The 27142-nt window shown below is 40.1% G+C and overlaps 1 long non-coding RNA gene across 1 annotated transcript; it reads right to left on the reverse strand.

The window, feature by feature from the left end:
• Nucleotides 1–4471: 4471 nt before the first annotated feature.
• On the reverse strand, nt 4472–7527 carry LOC309653275. Its single transcript, XR_014259061.1, has 2 exons — nt 5663–7527; nt 4472–5343 (listed from the first exon to the last, which is right to left on the reverse strand). It is a non-coding gene; the product is annotated as an uncharacterized lncRNA (long non-coding RNA).
• Between the last annotated feature and the right edge of the window lie 19615 nt (nt 7528–27142).

Raw genomic sequence — 27142 nt, forward strand, 5'->3', positions numbered from 1 at the left:
GTTGAGAGAGTTGCCTGTTCTAGATTCTTCCTTAAGCTACAAAGGCCTGAAATTGGTTGTGTGTATCCATGGAACTAGTCAGTTTGTTTAAAGTCCATGTATCAATTTTTCTTTCTTTATGGTGACTTGGCTAACTGGATTGATTTGGTGCCAACTCAACAGGAAGTGAGCAATGGGATAGTTGATTTACACCAGAGCCCATCTATTAGTTTGATTTATATTTTAAACCTTCTGATAGAATTTAAAATCAATGACATTAGGACGGACCTAGTAACCTGTCAGAAAATTTTAGAAAAGAGTTCTTGAGTAGCTTTGCTTAAATGAATGAGAGGAGAATGTTTTTCTGATATTCATAATGTCTCACATCTTTAAATGAATTATAGCAATCATCTTGGCCAAACCCCTGAGTGATGTGCTCTGTTTAAGAAAGGAGATTCATCACTAAGATTTGGTAGAAGAAAAGAATATGCAGAATGGATTCTAGGAAGCATCTAGAAACCCCTTAGTCTCCAAGGTCTCAAAGAAGAACTAAGACAGGTGTCTGGGTGCCCGCAGGCATGCTGAAGGCATAATCAGAGAAGGATAAAGCAAAGGGATGAGAAAAACCAAATAGGGAAGCAGAAAGAGATCTGAGAGAAGAGGCAGAGAGATGGCAGTGCAAATAGGTCCAGAGCCACCCAAAGTGCTAAGTTAGATTTCCTTTCCTTGTTTTAGACTTTTGGAGGCATTTGGGGATTACAAGTTGTCTGGGACCTTGATGTTCTCTAAATGTTGATAGCATCAGCCTGAATACTGGCTCTTTAAAATATCTCTGGCATCTGCCACTTTAAATCACCACCACCCCACCTTGGTTTGTGCATCCATTCAACTAATATGTGTGGTGCACATCAATGAACAAAACAGACAAAAATCCCTTCTCTAGTGGACTTCATAATCTGGAGGGGGAGGAAAATAACTAACACATAACAAAAGATAATTTCAAATAATGGTAAATGTTATGAAGAAAAGAAAGCAGGAGTATGGGATAGAATGACGCACAATGCATGTGTGTGTGCACATACTTAAACTAATTAAGTCTGAATAGTAAGAGAAGGTATCATTAAGGAGGTGACATTGGAGCAGAGACTTGAATGACAGGAAAGAGCCAATCAAAGACCCAGAGGAAGAATATTTGTTTTGTTTTGGCCGCGCTGCTCGGCATGCGGGATCTTAGTTCCCTGACCAGGAATTGAACCCGTGCCCCCTGCAGAGGAAGCATAGAGTCCTAACCACTGGACCACCAGGGAATTCCCCAGAGGAAGAATATTTGATGTGTAGGAAAGAGCAAGTGCAAAGGTCCTGAGGCAGAAACAAATTCTGTGTGTATGAGGAACAGCAAGAAGGCCAGTACAGCTACAGCATACTGAATGAAGGGGAGAATGGTAGGAGATGAAGTCAGAGATGTGAACAGGGGCAAGAACTAAGAATTCTGAACTCTGTATGCTCACAAAGGAATTTGGATTTTATTCTGAGAGCAAAGGGAAGCCATTGGTGGGCTTTGAAAAGGGATGTTACATGATTTAGTATACATTTATCTTTAAAAAATGCTCCATCTACTGTACGAGGAGTGAATTTTAGGAGGGCAAGACCAGAGACAGAAAGACCAATTGTAAACTACTGGAAAAGTCCAGGCAAGAGATTATGGTGACTTGAATGAAGGTGATGGTAGTTCGAAAGGGATATGGAAGGATATAGGATATATTGTGAACGTACATTTGATAGGACTTGCAGACTAATTACTTATTAGTTATGAGGGAAAATGAAAAGTCAGTGAGGAGCTTATGCAACTGGATAACTTGTGGAATATTTACTGAGGTAGGAAAATCACCCACCTTAGTAGTAGTGGGTTTTTGGTTTGGGTGATGGTGGGGTGTAGGGATTAAGACTACAGTTTTGAACATGTTAAGGTTGAGATGTATGTCACTGAGAAATCTCAGTTAGGCAATTGGGTATATAAATTTGAAACTCAGTGGAGAGATCAGGCCTGGAAATATAAATTTGGGGATTGTTATTTAAAGCCATGTAGATGGATAAAGTCACCAAGGGTCAGAAAGTAAAGATAGAGGAGAGTTAACTGGGACCAAGCCTGGGCAACACCTTCATTTAGAGATCGAGCAAAGGACAGTAACAAGCAAAAGAGACTGAGAAAGAGGAGTTATTGAGGTAGGAGGAGAACCAGGATGGCCTCCTGAATACCAAGAGAATGGCATATATCAAGAAGGAGAGATTGTATTTTCCAAAGATGGTCATAACGATAATTCACATTCCACATGCTTTTGCTACAGTGTGACCTTGCCACTTCCCCATTAAGAAGTGGATTCTACATCCCCTCTCTTTGAACCTGGATGGACTTTTATGATTGCCCTGACCAATATGATATGATAGAAGTGGCATTATGTGACTTCTGAGACTAGGTAATAAAATGTAATTCAAATTCTGTTTGGCTCTCTGTCTCTGTCTCTGTTCTCTATTGGGACATAAGCCTTTGGAGCCCTGAGGCACCATGTCAGAAGTTTGGTGACCCTGACATAACCATGCTGAAGAAACCAGGTGATGAGACCACATAGAGATAGGGAGAGATGCCCAAGGAACCCCAGATGTTCCAGTTTCCAGCTGTTTGAGCCTCTCCAGAGCAGGCATTAGACATGTGAATGAATAAGTCTTCAGATGATTCCAGCCCCAGCCATCATCTGACTGTAACTGTGTATAAGACATAAGAGCTACCCAACTGAGTTGTTTCCAAATATCTGACCCTCAGAAATTGAGAGAGGTAATAAATGATTGTTGTGTTAAGCCACTAAGTTTGGGGTGACTATTTTATGCAGCAGTAGATAATCAAAACAAGGATGAAAAGAAAAAAAATGTCTGTTGGATTTGGCAACATGGAGATCATTGCCGGTTTCAGCAAGAGCAGATTCAGTGGAGTATAGAGATGGAAGCCCAAATGGAGTGGATGGAGGAGAGAATGGGAAGTGAGGAAGTAGAAACGGTGACTGTAAATGATTCTTTCAAGATTTCAGTGGAGGGGCTTCCCTGGTGGCACAGTGGTTGGGAATCCATCTGCCAATGCAGGGGACACAGGTTCGATCCCTGGTCCGGGAAGATCCCACGTGCCGCAGAGCAACTAAGCCCGTGTGCCACAACTACTGAGCCTGCACTCTAGAGCCCGCGAGCCACAGCTACTGAGCCTGCGTGCCACAACTACTGAAGCCTGTGCGCCTAGAGCCCGTGCTCTGCAACAAGAGAAGCCACCACAATGAGAAGCCCACGCACCACAACAAAGAGTAGCCCCCGCTCGCCCCAACTAGAGAAAGCTCGTGTGCAGCAACGAAGACCCAACGCAGCCAAAAATAAAATAAATTAAAAAAAAGAAAAGAAAAAAAAAGGTTTCAGTGGAGTGGAGACTTGGGACAGTGGTTAGAGAGATCAGGGGAAGGTTTTTCCTTTTTTAAAATGGCAGATACTTGACATATCATGGTGGAGGAAACTCAGAAGAAAGAAATATTAATAATATAAGAGGCAATGACTCAGTTCCTCATCACCTCTTACTTAGACTACTGCAATAATTTTCTAAAGGGTCTCTCTCTCTCTCTGATTTCTTCCCACTCTGTTTTGCCCCCGTTCTCAAGGTGAGGAGACTGAGGCACAAAGATTTAGTAACGTTGCCAGGAATACACAGGAGCTAAAATTCATAGCTAGGCAGTCTAGCACAAAAGCCCATGCACTGTGCTGTTCTCCATGTAGCACACCATCACAACTTTTCATGCACCCAATGCTACAGTCAAACTGAGCTGCTCACTTTCTCCCAAAGATGTTTTATGCCTTTCTTCCTTAGGGCCATTGTTCTTTTGCCCCAGTGATATTACTGGAATGCTCTTCTTGCTGCTCTCAGCCTATGCAAATTGTACTGATACTCCAGGCCCCAGCTCAGATCTCTTCCCTGACTCTTATTCACTAGAGTGGCTGAGCTTATGGCTGGATTGTGGTTTTGCAAGCTTGGCAGCTAATTGCAGCAACATGGATGGACTTGGAGGGAATTTAAAGGGCAGATTCCTAGTCCTGACCCTGGTACCAGCAGCTGTGGGGCTATGAGGTACTTTCTGCCTCTTCATCTGAATGGTGTGTGTGTGTGTGTGTGTGTGTGTGTATATGTATTCAAAAGGACAAGACTAAGTAGGAGCTGGTCCTGTGGAAGGCTCTGGGTGCCATGGTAGGGAAAGGGCCTTCCCCAAAGAGATTTGCCTTTGAGTGAATATAGTGGGGGGGGTTTTCCAAAGTGTGCTGGGGAGAAATTAGATTTGGGCTTGGCTTCCTCTGTTGTTGTTGTTGTTTTTTTTTTTTTTTTTTAAAGTTAAAAGCCCTATCCTGGAAATTCAACTGTGGAGACTCCCATCCTCTTTTCACTATTATTTAGGTTTTTAAAAAAAAAATAATTAATTAATTTATTTTTGGCTGTGTTGGGTCTTCGTTTCTGTGCGAGGGCTTTCTCTAGTTGCGGCGAGCGGGGGCCACTCTTCATCACGGTGCGCGGGCCTCTCACTATCGCGGCCTCTCTTGTTGCGGAGCACAGGCTCCAGACGCGCAGGCTCAGTAGTTGTGGCACACGGGCTTAGTTGCTCCGCGGCATGTGGGATCTTCCCAGACCAGGGCTCGAACCCGTGTCCCCTGCATTGGCAGGCAGACTCTCAACCACTGCGCCACCAGGGAAGCCCTCTGTTGTTGTTTTTTGATAACAGCGTGTTTCTACTCCCTCGGGAGTGTTGACTGGGATGGTATTGCTTGTGTTGGTTCCCAATAATCTTTACATAGTGTTGAATTACAGACTGACAGTAGAGAGAGAATGCAGAGAACAGTGCACTCTGGGACAATTTCTAGACAAAGAACACTCTACTCAGCGAAGAACAGCTGAAATGGGTGGGGTTTTAGGGGGGAGGTGCAGGAGACAGGCAAGGAAGTATTCAAGAAAGGATGGTGACATTAGTCATGCCCATTCCTTTTGGAATAGGATTTTGCTATCTTCATCATTTTTTCGGGGACTCAAGTAGTTTTGCATGAAAGGGAATCAATCAAAAGTCACTCTATTCTTCTCATTGTTTCACATGCTTTTAGTCCCCAACTCTCTCTGTGAGGTTTATCTGGTAGTCAGGGAATATTTGGTTTCGCAGGCATATATTGTATGTTCTGTGAGAGCAGTGCCAGCAAATCTTTCCTAGACAGGTTATGTTGTTTGAGGGGTTCCCTGTCTCCTCCACAAACCTGTGAACTGATTGAGGGCAGTAACATATCTTTAAAAAATTTTTGGGGCTTCCCTGGTGGCGCAGTGGTTGAGAATCTGCCTGCTAATGCAGGGGACACGGGTTCGAGCCCTGGTCTGGGAGGATCCCACGTGCCACGGAGCAGCTGGGCCCGTGAGCCACAACTACTGAGCCTGCGCGTCTGGAGCCTGTGCCCGGCAACAAGAGAGGCCGCGACAGTGAGAGGCCCGCGCACCGCGATGAAGAGTGGCCCCCACTTGCCGCAACTAGAGAAAGCCCTCGCATGAACCGAAGACCCAGCACAGCCAAAAATAAATAAATAAATAAAAATAAAAGTAGCTATAAAATTAAAAAAAAAATTTTTGTACAAAGGTTACACTCCATTTACAGTTATTACAAAACATTGGCTATAATTCCCATGTTGTACAATACATCCCTGTAGCCTGTCTTACACCCAATAGTTTCTATCTTCCACTCCCCCACCTGTATGGTGCCCCCCTCACTGGTAACCACTAGTTTGTTCTGTATATCTGTGAGTCTGCTTCTTTTTTGTTATACTCACTAGTTTGTTGTATTTTTTAGATTCCACATAGGAGTGTAATCATACAGTATCTGTCTTTCTCTATCTGACTTATTTCACTTAGCGTAATTCCCTCCAAGTCCATCCACGTAGCTGCAAATGGCAAAATTTCGTTCTTTTTTATGGCTGAGTAGTATTTCATTGTATGTATATACAGACATCTTCTTTATCCATTCATCTGTTGGTAGACACTTAGGTTGTTTCCATATCTTTACTATTATAAATAGTGCTGCTATGAACATTGGGTTGCATGTATCTTTTCAAATTAGTGTTTTTGTTTTTTTGGATATATACCCAGGAGTGGAACTGCTGGGTCATATGGTAGTTCTATTTTTAGTTTTTTGAGAAGAGGGCAGTAATATATCTTCACCATTGTATTTGCCATTCCTCACACCTTGCTCAGAACACAGTGATTATTGAATATCTATTGAATGAATGCATGGATACTGTATGTCTGATAGAATAAGAATTTGGATTATAAAAGTTTCTCCTAAGAAAGAAAGGGCCAAGGAGATTCTGTAGATTTTATTATGCGGGCAGTGTAGAGGCTGGGAAGTCATCATAAGGTAGTGGCACCAGGACAAAAGAGCAATCTAATTAAATTCTGCATCTAAGACAGAAGTATATTATATACTCTTCTAGATGTTTCTTGTAGCCCAATGCAGTCAGAAGAAAGCAGGTGAGCCCTGGCCCTGCTTCTGCTAGTGGTAAAGGTGGTGGGATCCCCTAATGGCACATAGATATTTCTCCCAAAAGTCTCCCATTTTCTGCCGAAGGATCAGGTACATGGTAGATGTTCAAGAAATATATGTTGAGTAGTAACAGCTTACTTGTATTGATATTTACTATGCACCTTTACAGATGAGGAAACTAAGACACAGAGACAGTTAAGTAACATGTCTGAGGCCACACAACTAGTGAGTTGAAAGAGCTGGAATTCAAACCTATATAGTCTGGCTCAAGCACTAATAGGTTTAAGCACTCTGTTATCCCATATAGCAACCTGATTTTTAGTCACTCCTTTGAGTGAAGGCATTGGAATTACTGCTAAACTTGCAAATATCTAAGAAGGGGAATACCTTTATCTAGTATTTATCATCTATTTTCAGCTTATTCATCACACAAAATATTTTTTGATGCTATATGCAGCCTATACATACATGAATATGTACTGACTAAACTTAAAACAATTTGGTGTTTTAACACATGTATGCCATCAATACAATCATAATGAATATATCCATCACTGTAAAAGTTGCCTTGTACCTCCTTTATAAAACCTCCCTCTCACTCTTCTTTATCCTCCCTGCTCTGTCCCTGGACAACTATTTATCTGCTTTCTGTCATTATAGATTATTTTTTCATTTTCTGAAGTTTTATATAAATTAAGTCATACTGTATGTATTTTTTGGTCTGACTTCTTTCAGTATAATTAGAGATTCATCCATGTTGTTGAGTGTATCAGTAGATCATTCTTTTTTATTGCTAAGTAGTAGTATTTTATGGATATCCCAAAATTTGTTTATTCATTCATCTGTTGATGGACATTTGGGTTGTTTCATTCACATCTGGGGCCATCACAAATAAAGTGTTTACGAACATTTGTGTACAAGTTTCTGTATGAATATGTTTTTATTTATCTTGTGTAAATAACATTTTTTTAAAATTACACTATACTAGGTGTGCTTTATTTATTTATTTATTTATTTATGGCTGTGTTGGATCTTCATTTCTGTGCGAGGGCTTTCTCTAGTTGTGGCAAGCGGGGGGCCACTCTTCATCGCGGTGCGCGGGCCTCTCACTATCGCGGCCTCTCTTGTTGCGGAGCATAGGCTCCAGACGCGCAGGCTCGGTAATTGTGGCTCACGGGCCCATTTGCTCTGCGGCATGTGGGATCTTCCCAGACCAGGGCTCGAACCCATGTCTCCTGCATTGGCAGGCAGATTCTTAACCACTGCACCACCAGGGAAGCCCCTTGTGTAAATAACATTTTAAAGAAACTTCCAAACGATTTCTAAAGTGGTTGTACCATTTTACATTCCCAGTAGCAGTGTATGAGAGTTCCCATTGTTCTATATCCTCAACAATAGTAGGTATAGTCATTTAAAAAATTTAGACATTCATTGTAATTTTAATTTCTATATCCCTAATGACATATAATGTGAGGATCTTTTCATGTGCTTATTGACCATCTATATATCTACTTTGGTGAAATGTTTGTTCAAATCTTTTGTCCATTTTTTATTAGATTGTTTTCTTATTATTGAATTTTCACAGTTCTTTATATATTCTATTCTAAATAAAAGTTTTTAAAAATCAGATGTGTTGATCTCCTATTGATGTGTAACAAATTACCATGAACTTACCAGTTTTAAACAATACCCAATTATTAGCTGAATTCTGTAGGTCAGAAGTTTAGCACAGCATGGCTAGGTTCTCTGCTCAGGGTCTCACAAACCTGAAGTTAAGTTGGTGGTTGGCCAGAGTTCTTGTCTTGAGGCTCTGAGAAAAAATCTGCTTCCAAGATCATTCTTGTTGGTACAGAAGTCAGTTACTTGGAGTCGTAGGATTGAGGTCCCCATTTCCTTGTTGGCTGTCATCCAGGAGTCACTGTCAGCTCATAGAGGCCACTCACATTCCTTACTATGTGGCCCCCTCCATCTTCCAGCACCATTTGTTAGAATAAACTATCCTATTTTCCCTGAATTGCCTTGGTAGATAAAAAATCATTGTCTATATACACGTGGGTCTGTTTCTAAACTTTATATTCTGTTTCATTGATCTGTTTGTCAATCTTTATGTCAATACCACAGTGTTTGGGTTACAGTAGTTTTATAAGTCTTGAAATCAGACACTGGAAGTCCTCCAACATTGTTCTTTTTTTCAAAGTTGTTTTTGCTATTCTAGGTTGTATGTATTTCCATATGAATTTTAGACTCAGCTTGTTCATATCTAAAAAAAGAGCCTGCTGGAATTTTGATTGGTATTGTGTTGAATCTATAGATCAACTTGAGGAGAATCGACATCTTAACATTTTGAGTTTTCTGATCCATGAACACTGTATATTTCCACCATTTATTTAGGTCGTCTTTATTTCTTCATCACTGTTTTTGGAGTTTTCAGCATACAGATCCTGCATATATTTTGTCAGATTTATCCATAAGTCCTTCATATTTTTGATGCAATTGTAAATGGTATTGTTTTAAAATTTCAGTTTCAATAGTTTATTGCTGGTGTATAGATAAGTTTGATTTTTGTATGTTCATATCTTGTGTCTTTCAACCTTGCTAAATTCACTTATTCATTGTAGTAGCTTTTATGTAGATTACATAGGATTATCTACATAGACAATCATCAAAGACAATTTTACTTATTTCTTTCCAATTTGGATGTCTTTTATGTCTTCTTCTTGCCTTATTGTACTGACTAGTATCTGCAGTATAATGATGAATAGAAATGATGAGAATGGAAATTATTGCCTTGATTCTGACTTAAGGGAGAAACAATTCAGTTTTTCCCCATTAATTATGATGTTAACTGTACTATTTTTCATAGCTGTTCTTTATCAGGTTGAAGAAATTTCCTTTTACTCTTAGCATCATGAGAATTTTATTGGTCAGGAATAGATGTTACATTTTATCAAATGTTTTCTCTCTATTCAGATTATCCTGTTTTTTCTTAATTTTTAAAATTAAAGTACAGTTGATTTACAATATTATGTTGGTTTCAGGTGTACAACATAGTGATTCAATATTTTTATGGATTATACTCCATTTAAAGATATTACAAAATAGGGCTTCCCTGGTGGTGCAGTGGTTAAGAATCCGCCTGCCAATGCAGGGGACACAGGTTCTTGCCCTGGTCCAGGAAGATCCCACATACCGTGGAGCAACTAAGCCCATGAGCCACAACTACTGAGCCCACGTGCCACAACTACTGAAGCTTGCACACCTAAGCCTGTGCTTCACAACAGGAGAAGCCACCGCAAATGAGAAGCCTGTGCACCGCAACAAAGAGTAGCCCCTGCTCGCTGCAACTAGAGAAAGCCCGTGCACAGCAACGAAGACCCAACACAGCCAAAAATAAATAAATTTTAAAAAAGATATTACAAAATAATGGCTATATTTCCTATGCTGTACAATGTATCATTGTTGCCTATTTATTTTATACATAGTAGTTTGTACCTCTTATCATGTTTTTTTAAAAGAAATTTTGTTAATATGGTGAATTACATTGATTGGTTTTGAAATATTACATCAATCTTGCATTCCATTTGGTCACGATGTATCAAACTTGTTTTATATTGTTGAATTCTATTTGCTAAAATTTTGTTTAGAATTTTGCATCTATGTTCATGAGGGATGTTGGTGTTTGGTTTGCTTCTTATAACAACTTTGTTCAGTTTTGGTATTAGAATAATATTAGCCTTTCAGAATGAGATGGGAAATATTCCTCTCTCTTACATTTTCTGCAAGAGTTTGGGTAGAATTGACATTATTTCTTCCTTAAACATTTGATCGAATTCACACCAGTGAAGCCATCCGGGGATGGAGTATTCTTTACGGGAAGGTTTTCGATGACAAATTCAACTTTCTTAATAGATAAAGGACTGTTCATATCAGGACCAGGACTAGAGTGAGGTGAGGGGGCATTTACTCTCAGGGTCATGCAAGTTCTAGAGAGGGCTCAGCTCAGAGCTGTCAGGCCATCAGTACTTTCAGCAGGTTGGATATGAGTGTGTTAGTCCTGAATGGTGGATCTGGAGGCACATCATAGCATCCACTATGCTGTTTAATACACTCTAATCCATTTCATAACATTGATATGGACATTCTTAATTTCTCATATTTATAAAAGAACCTTGGCATGTATTTTGCAAGAGTGATTTCAGAGTGAACCCAACTGTCAATTTCAGTCAAGATTCTGGTCCCCAGAGTAGTCAACGCTGTGGTACAACAATCTCCCCTCCTGCAATTATACTTACTGTGATTGAAACATTAACAGGACTTAATTTATCATCAGGGTGTTGAGGTGATGGGACATAGTGCAGGTCCATTTTCATGGAATTGGGACCAAGGTCCTGGTGTTACCATAGGGTTTAGGTCTGGGTGGAGAGATGAGTCAAAAAGAGGGAAATAGAAGTCACTGGAAATAGACAGAACTGCCTCTGTACCATTTTCTGGGCCCTGCCCTGCTGTGAGCTCTTAGATGTAGTATTTAGTCCATGGACTCTTTTCTCCACTACTTGAGTAGAGGGTAGTGACTTTCATTTCCATCTTATGGTCCAAAGAGAAACAGGGAAAAAATGGATTATGTATCATAGTGCTAAATTTGAAAGTGACAGAGAACATTTTGAGAGGACACCCTTACCAGCTTGCAGTTGAAAACCTTTGTATAACTTACAGTCGGCCCTTTGTATCTGTGGTTGCTCTGTATCCACAGTTCTGCATCCGTGGATTCAACCAATTGCAGATCGTGTAGTACTGTAGTATTTACTATTGAAAAAAGTCCAAGTATAAGTGAACAACAAACCCATGTTGTTCAAGGGTCAACTGTATATGAAAGCACAGCCTTATTTCATATACTCTCTCTAGTCAGGGTAGATCTATGGAGTCCTTGACCCATAGCACACAGCTCAGCATCGAGACAGCCTTGGCGTTTGCTTCCTGATGGATTCCTTCCATGCCTAAGTGCCAATTTTGATGTAGCTGTGCCCTTTCCTTGTGCTTGCCTGACCTCCTGGGCACTGGAGTTTTCTTCTTGATTCCAGGCCTGGTGATAGGATCCTTGCTAGGTTCTGTTTTACTTCTACACACTGCCCTGCCTGACACCCTCCCATTCCCCAGCCTCTACTGGACTTCCTTGATGTCAATTACCTATTGCCCAGCTGTTCTTCTGCCAATTTCCTGCTTGATTCTTCCCCTCCAGGCCTAGAAATTTTCATGGCACCTACAGCAGCATGGTATAGCAGTTAAGGGTACTGGTGCTAGTGTCAGACTGTCTAGGTTTGAATCTGCCACTAAATTGTTATGTGACCCTTGGCAAGTTACTGAACATTTCTGAACTTCATTTCTATCTCTCTTCTTTAAATGATAGTAATGGTACTTACCTTATGGGGCTGTTGTGAAAGATGCCTATTGGAATATCTGGCATATACCTACTGAGTAACTCAATAAACATTGGCAGTTACACTGGGAACTTCCTGGGTCATCTGTTATGCCCAGGTCGGTTTGTCTCATCTCCTCTTCCCAACTCTCTCATGTAATACACCTAATTCTGTCACAGTTAATGGAAAAGCCACTCTTTTCTTTTTTGCTTAAAGAGCTGGGGAATAAGTGAAAGGATAAAGGTTTAACCCAACCTCTGCTTGGTTGTGGGCACCTGGCAAAGCTGTGATTTTGTACCAAGTGACTTTTCTCCTCAATTTGGGGAGAAGAAAGCCTGCTTCTTCTGGAAATTAGAATGACTTCTCTAGAAGGGACAGGAAAGGAAGATATCAATTCTTTTCCACTGGAAATCTTTCAAATCTCAGTAATAAGGCCAAGGGGGGGAACCCATAATTTCTTTGCTGGGTGCTGGATAGAGACTATTCTGGGTACCAGGGTAGAAGGGATGAAAAAAGTACCTGGTTTAGTGTTAAAGTACAGGACAAGCCTATGAAAAAGAATTTGCTCACAGACTAGGCCCAGGATTCATTCAGAGAAGGATCTTGCCATGGCACCAGCTGGCCTAGAAACCTGCTAAGAGTCCAGCATTGTGGATTCTGGAGTGCTCTAGGGCTCCAGGTAAAGTGATATGCCAGAGGCCCAGACCACTGAGAGTCTTTTCTCATCTGGTGCCTAGAAGTCTTCCCTGCCCCGCACAGAAGCCCGCACTTTTAGGATAAGTCCAGTTCTTCAAATAGCTTCTGCTTTAGTCTTGAAGGTATTGTCTAAAATTCCCACCATCAATTATTTCTTAGGGGGTTTTGGAGGCATTCATATTAGCCTGATTAAGCCAGTATATTATGTGGGCAAGATAACACATTAATAGGAATTACTTGATGACTAATTCATTAGCACCCACTGACTCACCAGCAGAGAATGGGGACCTGTGAGACTTGTACTTAGGTTGGACCTGAGATAGGTAAAGTTTAATGCAACTAGTGGTACAAAGTGGGGAGAGGGTGGTAGGGAGAATCAGGCAGGGACAGTTTTGACAATGTGGGCTTAGAAAATAGAAACTCATTTTAACGTCGGATAAGCAGAACATAATTAGGGAAGTTAAATCTGCTGGTAAGAAAAAGAAAAAATATACATGATACCTTCCAAAGACAAATTGAAATAATTCTTGGATTATTCACAGTTTGAGATGAGCTGTACATTGGCTGTGCTTTCTTTGGTCATGAGCCCAGGGAGTGGAGTCTATCAGTGGGGAAAACTGCCCAGGGAGCCAATAAAGACAGTAAAGAAGTACTTGGGATTCCCTGCCTCTGTCTGCTCTTCAGTGGAACTCCAAACAGAACAGAAGTGGCTCCCCATCCTATTCAGATCTTACCTTGTCTTCACGTCCAGCTCAGCAACCACCTCTTCCTTGAGGCTTTCCCTGTCTACCCCAGTCTACTGTGCTCTTTCCCCTGTGAACTCCATACTGTGGGTGTAGATGGGTATTTGATTTTAGAGAATCTTTTCATGTATTCACCTCTTATCTTTCCGCCTGGAAGAGAAGCCCTTGGAGAACGGGGCCCGTGGCTCATTCATGTTTCCCACAGCATCTGCCACAGAATCTGCTCTCAGTAAATATTTGAAACCTTGTCTAGGAAAACCTGTATTTTACCTTTGCCCCTGAAGATGCATGCAGGGCTGTTCTTTCTTTTAATATTTTTATTCATTATAATTTACACGTATAGCATCTGACTACGTTGTCATTGTAAAATTTCAAACGATGCAGATGGTGTTAAATTCTCTTTGACTTAACCACCCTCCTCATCCCAGTCCTCTTTCAGGAAGCAATCACAATTTACAGTTTGGTAGGTAGTCTTCCAAACATTTTTCTCTGCATTCACATACATGAATGCATACATAGAGATATAGTAGCCCCCCCCACCCCAATCCATGGTTTTGCTTTCTTGCAGTTTCAGTTACCCATAGTCAACTGCAGTGCAAAAATATTAAATAGAAAATTCCAGAAATAAACAATTCATAAGTTTTAAACTGCGCACTCTTCTGAGTAGCAGGATGAAATCTCGTGCAGTCCTGCTTGGTCCCTTCCTGATGCCCAACCATCGACATCATCTGCTCCTGACATCCCACCATCAACACTGTCCTGGCTCAATGATCTAGGATCACCCAAAGCAGATAATCCTCCTTCTGATGTATTGTCAGAAGGTCAATGGTAGCCTAATGCTGCATAACAACACCTGTGTCATTCACCTCACTTCATCTCATCACGTAGGCATTTTATCATCTCACATCAGAAGAGGGAGGGTGAGTATAGTACAATAAATATTTTGAGAGAGAGAGAGAGGGAAGATGAGACTGCATTCACATAACTTTTATTAAGTATATTTTTATAATTGTTCTACTTTATTATTAGTTACTGTTGTTAATCTCTCACTGTGCCTAATTCATAAATTAAACTTTATCATATGTATGTATATATAAGGGGAAAACATAGTATATGCAGGGTTTGGTACTATCCGTGGCTTCAGACATCAACTGACAGACTTGGAACATATCCCCTGCGGATAAGGCAGAACTACTGTATATAGATTTGTGTTTTCCCATAAATGGGTGTCATATTGTATCATTCTGCAGCTTGCTTTTTATTTTTTTTTAAATTTTTATTTATTTATTTGTTTGTTTATTTATTTATTTTTGGCTGTGTTGGGTCTTCACTGCTGTGCGAGGGCCTTCTCTAGTTGCGGTGAGCGGGGGCTACTCTTCACTGTGGTGCGTGGGCTTCTCATTGCGGTGGCTTCTCTCGTTGCGGAGCATGGGCTCTAGGTGTGCCGGCTTCAGTAGTTGTGGCTCGTGGGCTCTAGAGTGCAGGCTCAGTAGTTGTGGTGCACGGGCTTAGTTGCTCTGCGGCATGTGGGATCTTTCTGGACCAGGGGTCGAACCAGTGTCCCCTGCATTAGCAGGCAGGTTCCCAACCACTGCGCCACCAGGGAAGCCCTGCAGCTTGCTTTTTAAATTTAATGACATGTTTTGGGAATCTTACCAGGTAAAGACAGATTTACTGCATTCTTTTAAACTGCTGCATCATATTTTATAGGATGGATGTATTGCTCCTCTATTAACACACGTTTAGTGTTTTCCCAATTTTGGATTTAATCACTACAAACAACAGTATAATGAAAAATCCTTATACACAGCTCCCTGAGCACACACGTGAGTGTTTCTCTAGAGAAAATATCAAAAAGTGGAATTGCCGGGTCATAGGGTATTTGTTTAAAAAGAAATTTTTTTTAATAAAGTCTTCCAGTGTGGATCATGTAGGCCTTTCTGCCCCATGTGGAAGGAGCTGGAAGAGTGTTTTTCCCTAAGGTGCACTGCTTACAGCATCAATGGGATTATTTTTTTAAAAATCTTGTCAATGAGGAGACAGTAAAACATTTATACAAGTCATTTCCTGGAGACTCCTAAACAGTGTATTTACTGCCATTGTACAACCCTAGGTGGAATTCAGAGTGGTTTTGGGGTTGCAGGGCAACACAGCAGCTAGACCAGTAGCAGGCAAGGTAAGGCTGCTACCCAGTGAAACTTCTTGTTATGGGCTTTACTACTATGGGGCTCTGATTGCTCTACTCTGTGCTCCAGAAAGCCACCTGGCAAACAGATTGTCGTTAGCCTCAACAGGCAGTTAAGTGAATGAGTTTAGAAGGTTTAGGGGCACATTTCTCTGCACTTGGGAAAAACAATTGAAAGCCAAGCTTTGATGTCAGCGGGATGTTAAGCTATCTCGGAATATAGAGGCTGGCCCAGAACAGTGAACACTCAACAGTAGTTTAAAAATAAATGCAGTTCAATTAAAATATAAAATTAAATTTTGAGGCAATCTTGGAAATATGAATATGTGCTAGGTTTTAGATGATACCAAGGAATTATTAATTTTTGGTGTTTGGTGTGATAATATCATTGGTGATGTGTAATAAAAATGTCTATACTATTTAGAGATGCATACTGAAGGTATGTAGGGGCTAAAGGATATGTTTGAGATTTGTTTTAAATTACTCTATAAGTAGAGGAAAAAAGGGATAGCTAAAGCGAAGGTTGTGACATTTTGTTACTTGTTGCTTTGGGTGATAGCTTTATATGTGGTTCATTATATTATTCTCTACATTTTTGTACATTTGAAAATGTTCATAATGCATGTTTATAAAGAAGGCATGATAAAGATCCACTTGGAGCAAAGGCACATCCAAAACAACCTACCAAAGGAAACTGTGGATTCATCTCTTGAGATAATTTGTAATGTACAGTTGGATATTCTATTCTCTGATGGGATTTTCAGGTCTGTCAAAAAGACTGGGGGCTGGACTAGATGACCTTTGAATGTCTACTCTGGCATTGCTATTCCCGTGGTACTCCAGGCAAAGGTATCTGTATTCAAACCTAAGGTAAGAAAATCTGAATTCTTACAGATGTAACATTTAGGGCATTTTTTCTTTTTATTTATTTTACCAAATGTATTTGACATATAACATTGTGTAAAGGCCATTTTTAAAAATTTAAAATTTATTTCAGAACTCATTTAAGTAGCCAAATGCCTTCTTGTTTTTTGATTGGATTAAAAACATTTTTTTAATAGTCAAATATTTTCAAGAACATATATAACATCTATGTGCTTATTATGTCCTCCCTCCCTCCCTCCTTCCTCCCTCCCTCCCTCCCTTCCTTCCTTCCTTCCTTCCTTCCTTCCTTCCTTTATTTTTGACCACTTGGCATGTGGGATCTTAGTTCCCCAACCAGGGATTGAACCCGTGCCCCCTGCAGTGGAAGCATGGAGTCCTAACCACTGGACTGCCAGGGGATTCCCCTACTTATTTATTTTTATTTGACAAAATAGTATATATTAAAATATACAACCTGATGATTTGATATATATATACTTTGTGAAATGATTACCACAATCAGGTTAATTAATACATCCATCATTTCACATAGTCACTGGTATTTTTTTGTGTGTGTGGTAAGAATGCTTAAGATAAAAAAAAAAGAATGCTTAAGATCTATTCTCTTAGCAAATTTCAAGTATGCTATACAGTATCATTAGCTATAGTCACCATGCCATACATTATATTTCCAGAACTTTTTCATCTTATAACTGAAGGCTTGTGCCCTTTGACCACCATCTCCCCATTTCCCCCACTCCTCCAGCTCCTGGCAACCACCATTCCATACTTTGCTTCTATGAGTTCAACTTTTTTAGATTTCACATATAATTTTTTTAACTGGAATATTTGGTTTTCTTTGCTATTAAGTTTTGTAAGTTCTTTATATATATTGGATATTATTAACCCCTTATCAGATAACTAGTTTTCATGTATTTCGTTCCATTCCATAGGTTGCCTTTTCATTTTGTTGATTGTTTCCTTTGCTATGTGGATGCTTTTTAGTTTGACATAGTCCCATTTGTTTATTTTTGCTTTTGTTTCTTGTGCTTTTGGTGTCATATCCAAAATATCATTGCCAACACCATTGTCAAGAAGTTTTTCCACTATGTTTTCTTCTAGGAGTTTTATATTTTCAGGTATTATATTTAATTTAATTACATTTCAAGTTAGTTTAGGGGAGTGGTTTAAGATAGCTGCCCAGTTTCATTTTTTTTTTTTTTTTGCATGTGGCTATCCAGTTTTCTTAACACCATTTGTTGAAGAGACTATCCTTTCCATGTTGTGTGTTCTTGGCACCCTTGCCAAAGATTAGTTGACTATATGTGTGTGGCTTTACTTCTGGGCTCTCTGTTTTGTTCCATTGGTCTATGTGTCTGTTTTTATGCCTGTACCATACTGTTTTGTTTACTATAGTTTTGTAATGTAGTTTGAAATCAGGAAGTGTGATGCCTCCAGCTTCATTCTTTCTCAGGATAGCTTTGGCTATTTGGGGACTTTTGTAGTTCCATATAAATTTAGGATTTTTTTTTCTTTTGTTTTTTTCTACCTCTGTGAATTGAATTGGAATTTTGATAGGGATTGCATTGAATCTGTAGTCCCCTTTGGGTATTTTGGACATTTTGACAATATTAATTCTTCTGAACTAATATTTTAATGAACATGAGATAGCTTTTCATTTATTTGTGTCTTCCTCAATTTCTGTATGTGCATTTTAAAGAGCAAAAACAGAGCAAAATAAAAAGAGCACTCAAGTCATCACCACCCAGCTTATGAAAATAAAAGTTGCTAGTAATTCTGAAGTTACCTGTCTACCTCTGAGTGCATCACCCTTCCTCCCACCCAGAGACAACTGCTAGCCTGAAATTTGGATAAATTATTCCCTTGTTTTTCATTATTTTTATCACACGTATGTGCATTCCTAAATATTGTTTCATTATATGTTTTTGAAATTCATATAAGTTAAATCATACTGCATCTTGTTGTTTTGCTCAGTATCTTTGAGATTCATTCATGTTGATGTGAGTGGCTATAGTTCATTTAACTACTGCATGATATTCAATTATATGATTATATTAGGATTTATCTATACTGTATGTGGATGTATGGGTTATTGCCAGGTTTTTTGATGTTAAAAGTATTGGTGTTATAGACATTCTTATGCATGTTTACCATTGCACACGTGTAAGAGTTTCTCTTGGTATATAGCTAGAAAAGGAATTTATGGATTAGTTACATGATATGTATATCTTTAACCTGAATTCAGTTAGAATTCTTCCAGTAATGCTTTGCATTTGCTTCTGTCAGTAGCCTGGAGGACACTACCAACCTTGGGCCACTTGAAGTTGAATTTTTTTGCTTGAGGGTTTTTAGATAAATAGCACAAATCTCAATCAGAAACTCAAATGGTGGCCAGCTTGTGGTTACAAAATCTCAGGGGAGTGCTTTTTTTTCTGGCTGCTTTTGTTTACTGTCCAGATCCCTCAGGTAGTTGTTTGTTTATGTTTTGTTTCAGAGTTTATCATTATTATCTGCAGGAGGGTAGGTTTATTAGGAGCTTACTTCTCTATATTGTACATGACATATTGTAGAGTGAAAAAAAATTAAGGTACAAAATAGCATAAATGAAATGATTCTATAGCTTAATAAAATCTGGAAGGATAAACACAACTTTTTCTTTATGGAGAAGTGGCATCATGAAGGACTTTTACAGTTTACTTTCTATACATTTGTATTGTTTGAATGTTTACAAAGAACATGTATTACTTCTATAATCGCAATAACAATAAAGATATTTCCATTTTGGAAAGAAGAAAATATTGCTCCCAGAATAGGTTCTAGTCTTAGTCATTAAAAGAACAACATATGTGAAAGTAAGTGTGTTATCCCTCCCAGGGGTATATGCATCCTAAGGCATCTACTTCATTGGAAAGTGACAGGTCGTATCCAGGGAGAAAATGATCTTTGTCATCTTGGGTCAGGGCAAGACCTTTCGGCAGTGGAACCTTCCCTGGCCTTCTGAATAACTCTTTGGGCCTGTGCCTGAATTGAGGTAGTATATGAGTTGAGACTTTTGAACTAACTTTCTCTCTCTATGGGAGCTATCACAGCATTGCTTTGGTTCCATTAAAACAGTAACCTGGAAGATGTTAGTGACAGCAGGAGAATCAGTCACTTTTCCACGTGCTCTCATAGAAATAACGTCTTGCAGGGCACCATATTGGACCTAGAAAAATATATAATGGGTAAAAGTTGTCTTCTGGAGGGCCTCTAAACCCTTTTTCAGACACCCTAGATGAGAGCTGCTTCCAGAGCCCAGTGCCCTGATTTTTCTCACACTGTATTGCCACATTGTGGTCCGTCTTCCTGGCAGCACACCATGTCCCACTTCTTCCAGACTTCTCTGGTGCTTCATTTTCTTAAGGTCCATGCTCCCAAGGTGACAGCCAGCTAATCTGACACTGAGCTCCATGCAAATGTATTTGTGGGTATCACTGGGTGCCCATGTGTTAGTAGGTGATCTCTCTCATTTTGATACATCTTCATAAAACATAGCCTTAACCCAAATAAGTGGCTTAATACTTGGAAATTCAGGCACAGTGGCTGGCTGTAGTGGAGAATGTTCTGAGTAAATAGGCAGGGAGGCAACATAGTCCAAACACAGTAGTGAGGTTTTAGGATATGGGGCAAGAGACATGGAATTTGGAATGATCTGAGCCTGGCATTAAAACTTCCCAGGAAGCCAGAGAGACTTTTTGGGGGCCATGCCACGGAGCATAGCTTGCAGGATCTTAGTTCCCCCACCAGGGATCGAACCTGGGGCCCCAGCAGTGAGAGCACCAAGTCCTAACCACTGGACAGCCAGGGAATCCCCCAGAGAGACTTCTAATAGCTTCCCACTTGACCTCACTTACTAACCAGGACTTGCTCTTTATGGAAATCAGACCCTTCCCTCTCCACTGACAGGAAGACAATTCTAGAACTGATGAGCCCTGCAGGCTAAAACATATCATTCTTCTAGTTTTTCCTGAAAAATACAGCAGCTAGGCTGCTTGCTCCACTGGGTCATTTGTCTCTATAGCGACTCTTGAAGGAGAAACCTGAGAGTGGGGTCTGGTCAGATAGCATTTGCATTCATTTGAGGCCAGAGCCTTACTCTTACTGGAACCAAAGGTTAAGAAAAGGCTTCAAGTGCCCCCTTGACTGCCCTTCATCAGGAGACAAGAGGGCCCTCTGTTTTCTCTCAGTCACCACTGTCATCAAATCTCCTTTGAGCCTCGCAGCCCCTGTCTCTTCTTTTGAACCTTGAATCCCTTGATTGTATTCTTAACACACCCGTGTCACTACCTCCACCTCTTCTCAATATTTCTCTGGGTTCCAATGTATTCTTTCCTCATTCCTTATCCATGCAAAGGAAGACGTGTGCCCTACTCTTGCCCCCCGTGGACAAGACTAACCTTTAACTGCTCTTTGGAAACTTCTCCTGATTTTATTCATTCTTTTTACTGTATCCTCAACTTTTCTGATTCCATAACATATTTTCCCTTGGCTTAAAATAAGGCACAGGGATTACCTAGTCCAAATAAAGTAGATGCCTTTCCTAAAAACACCTTCCTCTCTTAGGGAGAATACGGGGAATAGCTATCTCTCTAAAGCTGCTATTCTCTCTCCATCCTTTTCTTTGCCAGCAAATTTCTTAAAAGAGTGGCCTACATTTCTTGCCTCTATTGACTTCCCACCCACCTGCCCCACCCCACTGCAGGGTGGTTTCTGCCTTCACCACTCCACTGGAACTGTTCTTTTTAAAGTAACCAGTGGTCTCCTGCATGTTCAATGTAGTGACCTCTTTTTAAGCATTTAGTTTAATTAAGGTTTCCTAAATACATTGGTGTTTTCAGTCACTGGCCGCATATGAAAGGCCCAGTCCCTATTTCTGAGGAATAAATGAGAACTCATGATGACGAGGCTTGTTTCTGGAGTGGCACCAGGGCCACATGTGGGTGGTGGGAGTAGGGAGGAGCTGTGGGCTTTCTTTCCTTGCTGTGATTAAAAACCAAATAGGCATTCAATCGTTCATTTACTTGTTTGACATATACTTTTGTGTATCTACTGTGTGGCGAGATAGCGGCCCCCAACTCTCTGGGATGCAGTGAAGCTTCTTTCTGCTTCTGTAAGGACCAAGAGGTGAGCAAACCTTCAAATTGTCTTAGTATCTGAGTTACCAGTGCCAGACCCTCTGTAGGCTCAGCAGTCAGTTGCTACACCTATCTGCTACTCATCAAGAGCAACGCTCACTTACCTGAGGCTGAATTTTAAAAGCCTCACCCTAAGATACAAAATTATCCACATTGCATCATTTTTAAAATACCACTAGGATGAGGTGGGAGGAATGATCCAAGTGTAATTTATTTGAAAACTTGGTCTGGCAGAGGGAATTTAAGTTAATGTTAATAACAGAGCCTCTTGAAAAGAGGTCAAGGGGGTAACATAGCTTTAAAAAATTCTGTTTTATAATCCTGTCCATTTAGAAGGAGGAGGAGTGCAGTTTGTCTGAAGGAGGCAAGGGGGAGCCATGGCCTCTGGTCCTCACTTTGAACTTCTGAGCTTATTAGCAACGGGAATAAATATTCAGAAAGATTTCACCGCAAGTTGCAAGGACTTGGACTCTTCATTCAATGTGATTATTTCCTACCCTCTAGCTGTCCATAAGAGAGGCTCTTAAACACGCTGTTCAGACATGATCAAAACATTAGCCAAGCCTTATGATGTTTGGACATGCTAGGCAACACTGGAGTCACTAATCACAGGGTTACTGACAGATGCTAAGTACAAGCATCTGTATGTTAAGATTTTTTTTTTTTACTGATCCACATGTAACAGGGCCCGAGGACTGGAAAAAAAAAAAAACGGATAAAGCACATTTGGGGATGTGCAGTGCGTGCAGATTTGACCTAGAAAATAAAATGCAAAATGAGAATCTTGACATTACTAACTACATCTGAACAGTACTAAATATCTTAATTCTCTTAATGATCCTGAATGTTTTAAGGATAATTAACAATAACTAAAATAAAAGGGCCTGCTCTTCAAAATACACATGGTGAGCATATTCTGAGAATATGAAATTATACATTTCTCTTTCCCAGGTAACAATTAATTTATAGAAAGAATCCATCCATAGAAAAATGTTTATTTGATACTCTTATTTTAGAAGGTACCAATTCCTTAGAAATTTTCTGAGTAACCAAGAAGAAACTTCGTATATTATTTTACCAGTCTAATAGATCAGCGCGTTAGTCACTTAAGCCTACAGGAAATGCATTTATTAAGGTGTAATCTATGTTATTAAGTACTCAAGGGAATCACTATTAAGTTATAAATCAGTGTCACTGTTGATTCAGGAAAAAAAAACACAACAATGAGTCTTCACAGATTTTTCTCACTAATCTCCAGGCATCTAAATAAAATGAGGAAAACCTCAACCTTGAGGCTTAAATATATGCATACAATATGACTCTTTTAAAAGGAAGAATAAAGGTCCCTTCAGGGTTGGCATATTTTAACTCTAATTACATACATGGGATTATGAGAAATCTATTGTATAACTGTATTTGAGAAAAAAAGGGGTTGAAGTGTGCTTAAGAGGTTCACAATGAAGAAAGGATAAAATTCTTTTTCAGAACCGAAGCTCAAAAACCAAACAAGTACCAGAGTTGTTACTAGCTGTTGGTAGCAAAAATTGTCAAAAACGCTGGTTTGGACAATGTAATTATTTAATACGTACCTTGTATGACTGAGGTAAACAAAGAGAATCACAGGTGACACTAGATGTGTACTTGTATGGTCCTCACTGAATTGTTAAATTATCTTTGTGACATTAAAGCAAATGGGTTCATGAAGAATAATAAAGTATTGAGGGCTTAATGGGTATCAGGTTTCTCTTCTACATGTATTACCTCATTTAAGGGTTAAAACAACTTTATGTCATGAGTAAGTACTATTATAGTCCCCATTTTACATTATTATCTACACTTTACAGAAGAGGTAACTAAGGCTCATAAAAGACTTACCCAGGGTTACATATAATTAGCAAGAGGTGGAGCTGGGATTCAAACCCGGGCAGTCTAGTCTGTGTTTATAACCATCCATAGGAATAGGGGCTGCTGCTCTTCATAGTCTACTGGAGGGAACCTTAGAGATAATTTATACCAAGTCCATCCCACTCTACTGTATCCTTATTGTGGAGATAGTCAATCTGAGGCCCAGAGTGGAGAAATCAGTAGCCTAAGGGCTGTGGCCCCTGCTGGGATATGAACTGCTAAGCTCATCATGTTCAGAAGCAGGAAGAGTATCCTTAATCTTTATTTATTGCCAAAATAAATAAGTAATCAATAAACCAGCTCCTGGCCACTTGGGTAACACCCTATGGCACCAGGTTTAATGACCTGTATGTCAGGGTACTTCTGGGGCTCTATGGTTAGGGAGTAAGGAGTAGAAAGCAGCTTTGCCTTCAAGTCAGAGGGACACAGCAAGTGTGGGGCCTCTGAGGATGGGAGACTACTTGCTTGATGTGTCTCTTTCTTGACGGGAAGGCCAGTCTGATTCCAAGTCCCAGTGAGGCTGACAGCTCAAGTTCAAATGGATTCTAAGAGGTCCCTGCTCATTGCTCAGGCTCCAAGGTTAGTGGGTAGATGGGAGCAAGAAGGGGAAGGGCAGTGTGCTTGGGGGAGTGGGCCGAACAGGGAGCTGAGGGGCTGTGATGCATCCAGCAAGGAACACCACCTCTGAGCTTCTTCCTTACCCTCCACCATCCCTCAGAGCCTCTACCCTCCCACTCTGACTCGCCCTTCTTCCTTTGTCACTGGGGAACTTTCAGAACCAGTTCAGAAGGAGAGGGCAAATTAAGCTGCAATTGGAACAATTAGTCTTCGTTGAAACCCCTGCTCGTCTTTGGACATTTAGACAAAAGGGAAGAAATGGTGAGCCCTGAGCTTGAAATCTTTTTATGCAATCAGGCTACTTAAAAAAAAAAAAAAAAAAGGAAACCATTATTTTTAGGTTTGTCATGTTTGTCTCACCATGATAAAGCGAACCATCTAATTCAAACTGAGGCCAGAGAACGAGCCCAGTGCAGCTGTCAAAGAAGCTTGGAAAAAAGGAGAAAAAATAGTTTTCACGTGCTGTTCCTTCTGTCTGGAACGCTCTTCTTCCACCTCTTGAGATTGCAACTCAATTGTCACTTCTTCAGAGAAGCATTCCCAGTGGTGGGCCACCCTCTCCTTCAAGGTCATGGTCACCTATTACCTGTTTTCAGAGAACTAGATATTCCTTGGTATCACCTGTTACAGTTGTGGTTTTACTCTTACTGGTGTGAATTTTTTAGACAAATGGCTATCTCCCAAATTAGACTCGAAGTTTCACAAGGGCAGGAACTTTTCCCCTGACCTTTAGGCTCCTCAGCGCTGGCATAATTCTCTGTACACATTAGGTGCTCGGCAGTGGTTTGCTGGATAAATGAATGATTCCTTAAACAAGATCCAGTATATGAAAGTAGAATATTTTTCACCATTTCCTTTGTCAAGAGAGGCAGTATAGCCTATGAATGAAGATCTGGAGTCAGACTACTTGAGTTCAAATCTCAGCTTTTCCATTTACTTGCTGTTTAACCTTGGAAAAATCACTTGAGGTCTCTGCCTCAGTTTCCTCTGTCATAGTTTTTTTGTATGGACTAAATGAGTTAATATATGCAAAGCACATGCTTGGCATATTTACTACATTCAATAAATGTGAGCTATTATTTTATTAAAGCCCTTGCTTCAGACTACACTAAGCAATTGTGTATAGCTGCTCATTACAGAAATTACACCTTCTGACACCAGTGGCAGAGATATTGCACTGCATTTTGATTCATACTCCTTGGGCCAACTCCTTACCCTCCACCCCACATTGTCTGTTTCACTACATTACTTGATTTGATGTCACTGAAGCAGGTAGTGAAGGGAGTCTTTGTTTTTTGCAGCTCCTGCCTTGTGAATGTCACTAATGTTTCTAGAAGAGGAATAAACTCGAGGACAAAGCATAAATCCAACAGCTGCCTAGGCAGCCTAAGTTGCAAAGTGGTACAATGAAATAAGTGTCTTGTGCATTTTACTTTGAAGTGACAGGAAAATAAGTGACCCATAAGCCACTAATTACTTAGCAGATCACCGATGAGGGGTTCTGGCTTCCACAAGATTGCCTCGGAGCCAACTAGATGCTTGCGGTTCAGTACATTGGCCATTACATTAGTCAATGAAGAGGAATTAAATGAAGCAAGGGGTTCCCATTTATTTGGTGCAGAGATTTTATGCATGAGGTTACTAGGCTTTGAAACAAATAAGTGATGCTAAGGACGTTGTGCCTTCTAATCCTGCCACCCATAGGCAGCCCTGGTGGGTGTCCCATCCATGAGCACTGCAAATCCTCGTCTCCTTGACCTTTTGTACACTGTTGATGAAAAGCGCTCTCATTTGTTTTCTTATGCTCATGTTGGATCTAGAGATTTGAGGATAAAGATTTGGTTTTCTGCTTCCAATGGGTATAGTAGCTTTGACTTTTGTTTGAGAGGAGCTCTGTGGTTCTGAGCTCAGTTTCCAGAATGAGACAGCCTGGGTTTGATTTCTAGTGCCATCACTTGTGAATTCTGTGACCTTGGCTATGCCACCTAACCTGTCCCAGTTTTTTCATTGGCAAAATGATTCCAATCATAAAGATTGTTGTGAAGATTAAATGAGTTATTAGTCATAAAACAATAGTACACTGCATCATGTAAAGTAAATGCTTAACAAATTATTTTAGTGATATTATTTGTTTCCTGTTTTTGATATCCTTTTAAATAATGTATGGAGTACATGGCTATCTCTATGCTAAGAACCTTACATACATTATCTTATTTAGTCCTCTCAATCACAGATGTGAGATAGGTATTATTCTTATCTCTGTTGTACAGGTGAGAAAACTGAGACTCAGAGAGATTAAGACACTTGTCGAGGGTCACACAACCAGTAAGTAGTAGAACTTCCTCTCCCCACGACTGCATGGGGAAGAAGGGAGGAGGCTGTAGAGAAGAGGGAGGGCTGTCAAGGCTCCAGGCAAGATGCTTGCTGTGTCCTCTGGGCAGACTGAAAAGTGAGGTCTAAGGACCCTGGACAATCAGCCACCCCCAGCTGAGCAAAGAATGCAGCATGCCACTGGGCTTTCCTAACATTTATTATCATTGCCATCATGATTATTGCTCCCTACCTATGTAGCTACCCCTTTCCTCCCTGACTCAAGAGCAAATCAAAAAATCTCTTTTAGGGAGACAATATAACCCAGTGATTAAAAGTGGGGCCTCTGGACTCAGACTGCAGTGGTTCATATCTGATCACTTTTTGAGTGATCTTGAACACTTATTCAACCCTCTAGGCCAATAGTTTTCAAAGTATGGTCTGGGTTTTAATTTCTAATGTGCTAAATATTGAGATACATATATGCTATTGATACATAAACAAAAGCTCATTGAGATCCACCGTGATTTTTATGAATGTAAAGCGGTTTTGAGAACAAAAAGTTTGAGGACCATTGCTCTAGGCTTTAGTTTCTTCTGCAAATTAGGAATGATAACAGTATCAACCTCATAAAATTGTTAGGAGA

The sequence above is a fragment of the Balaenoptera physalus genome (genome assembly GCF_965194825.1).
Source record: "Balaenoptera physalus genome assembly, chromosome: X".
Lineage (NCBI taxonomy): Eukaryota > Metazoa > Chordata > Mammalia > Artiodactyla > Balaenopteridae > Balaenoptera > Balaenoptera physalus.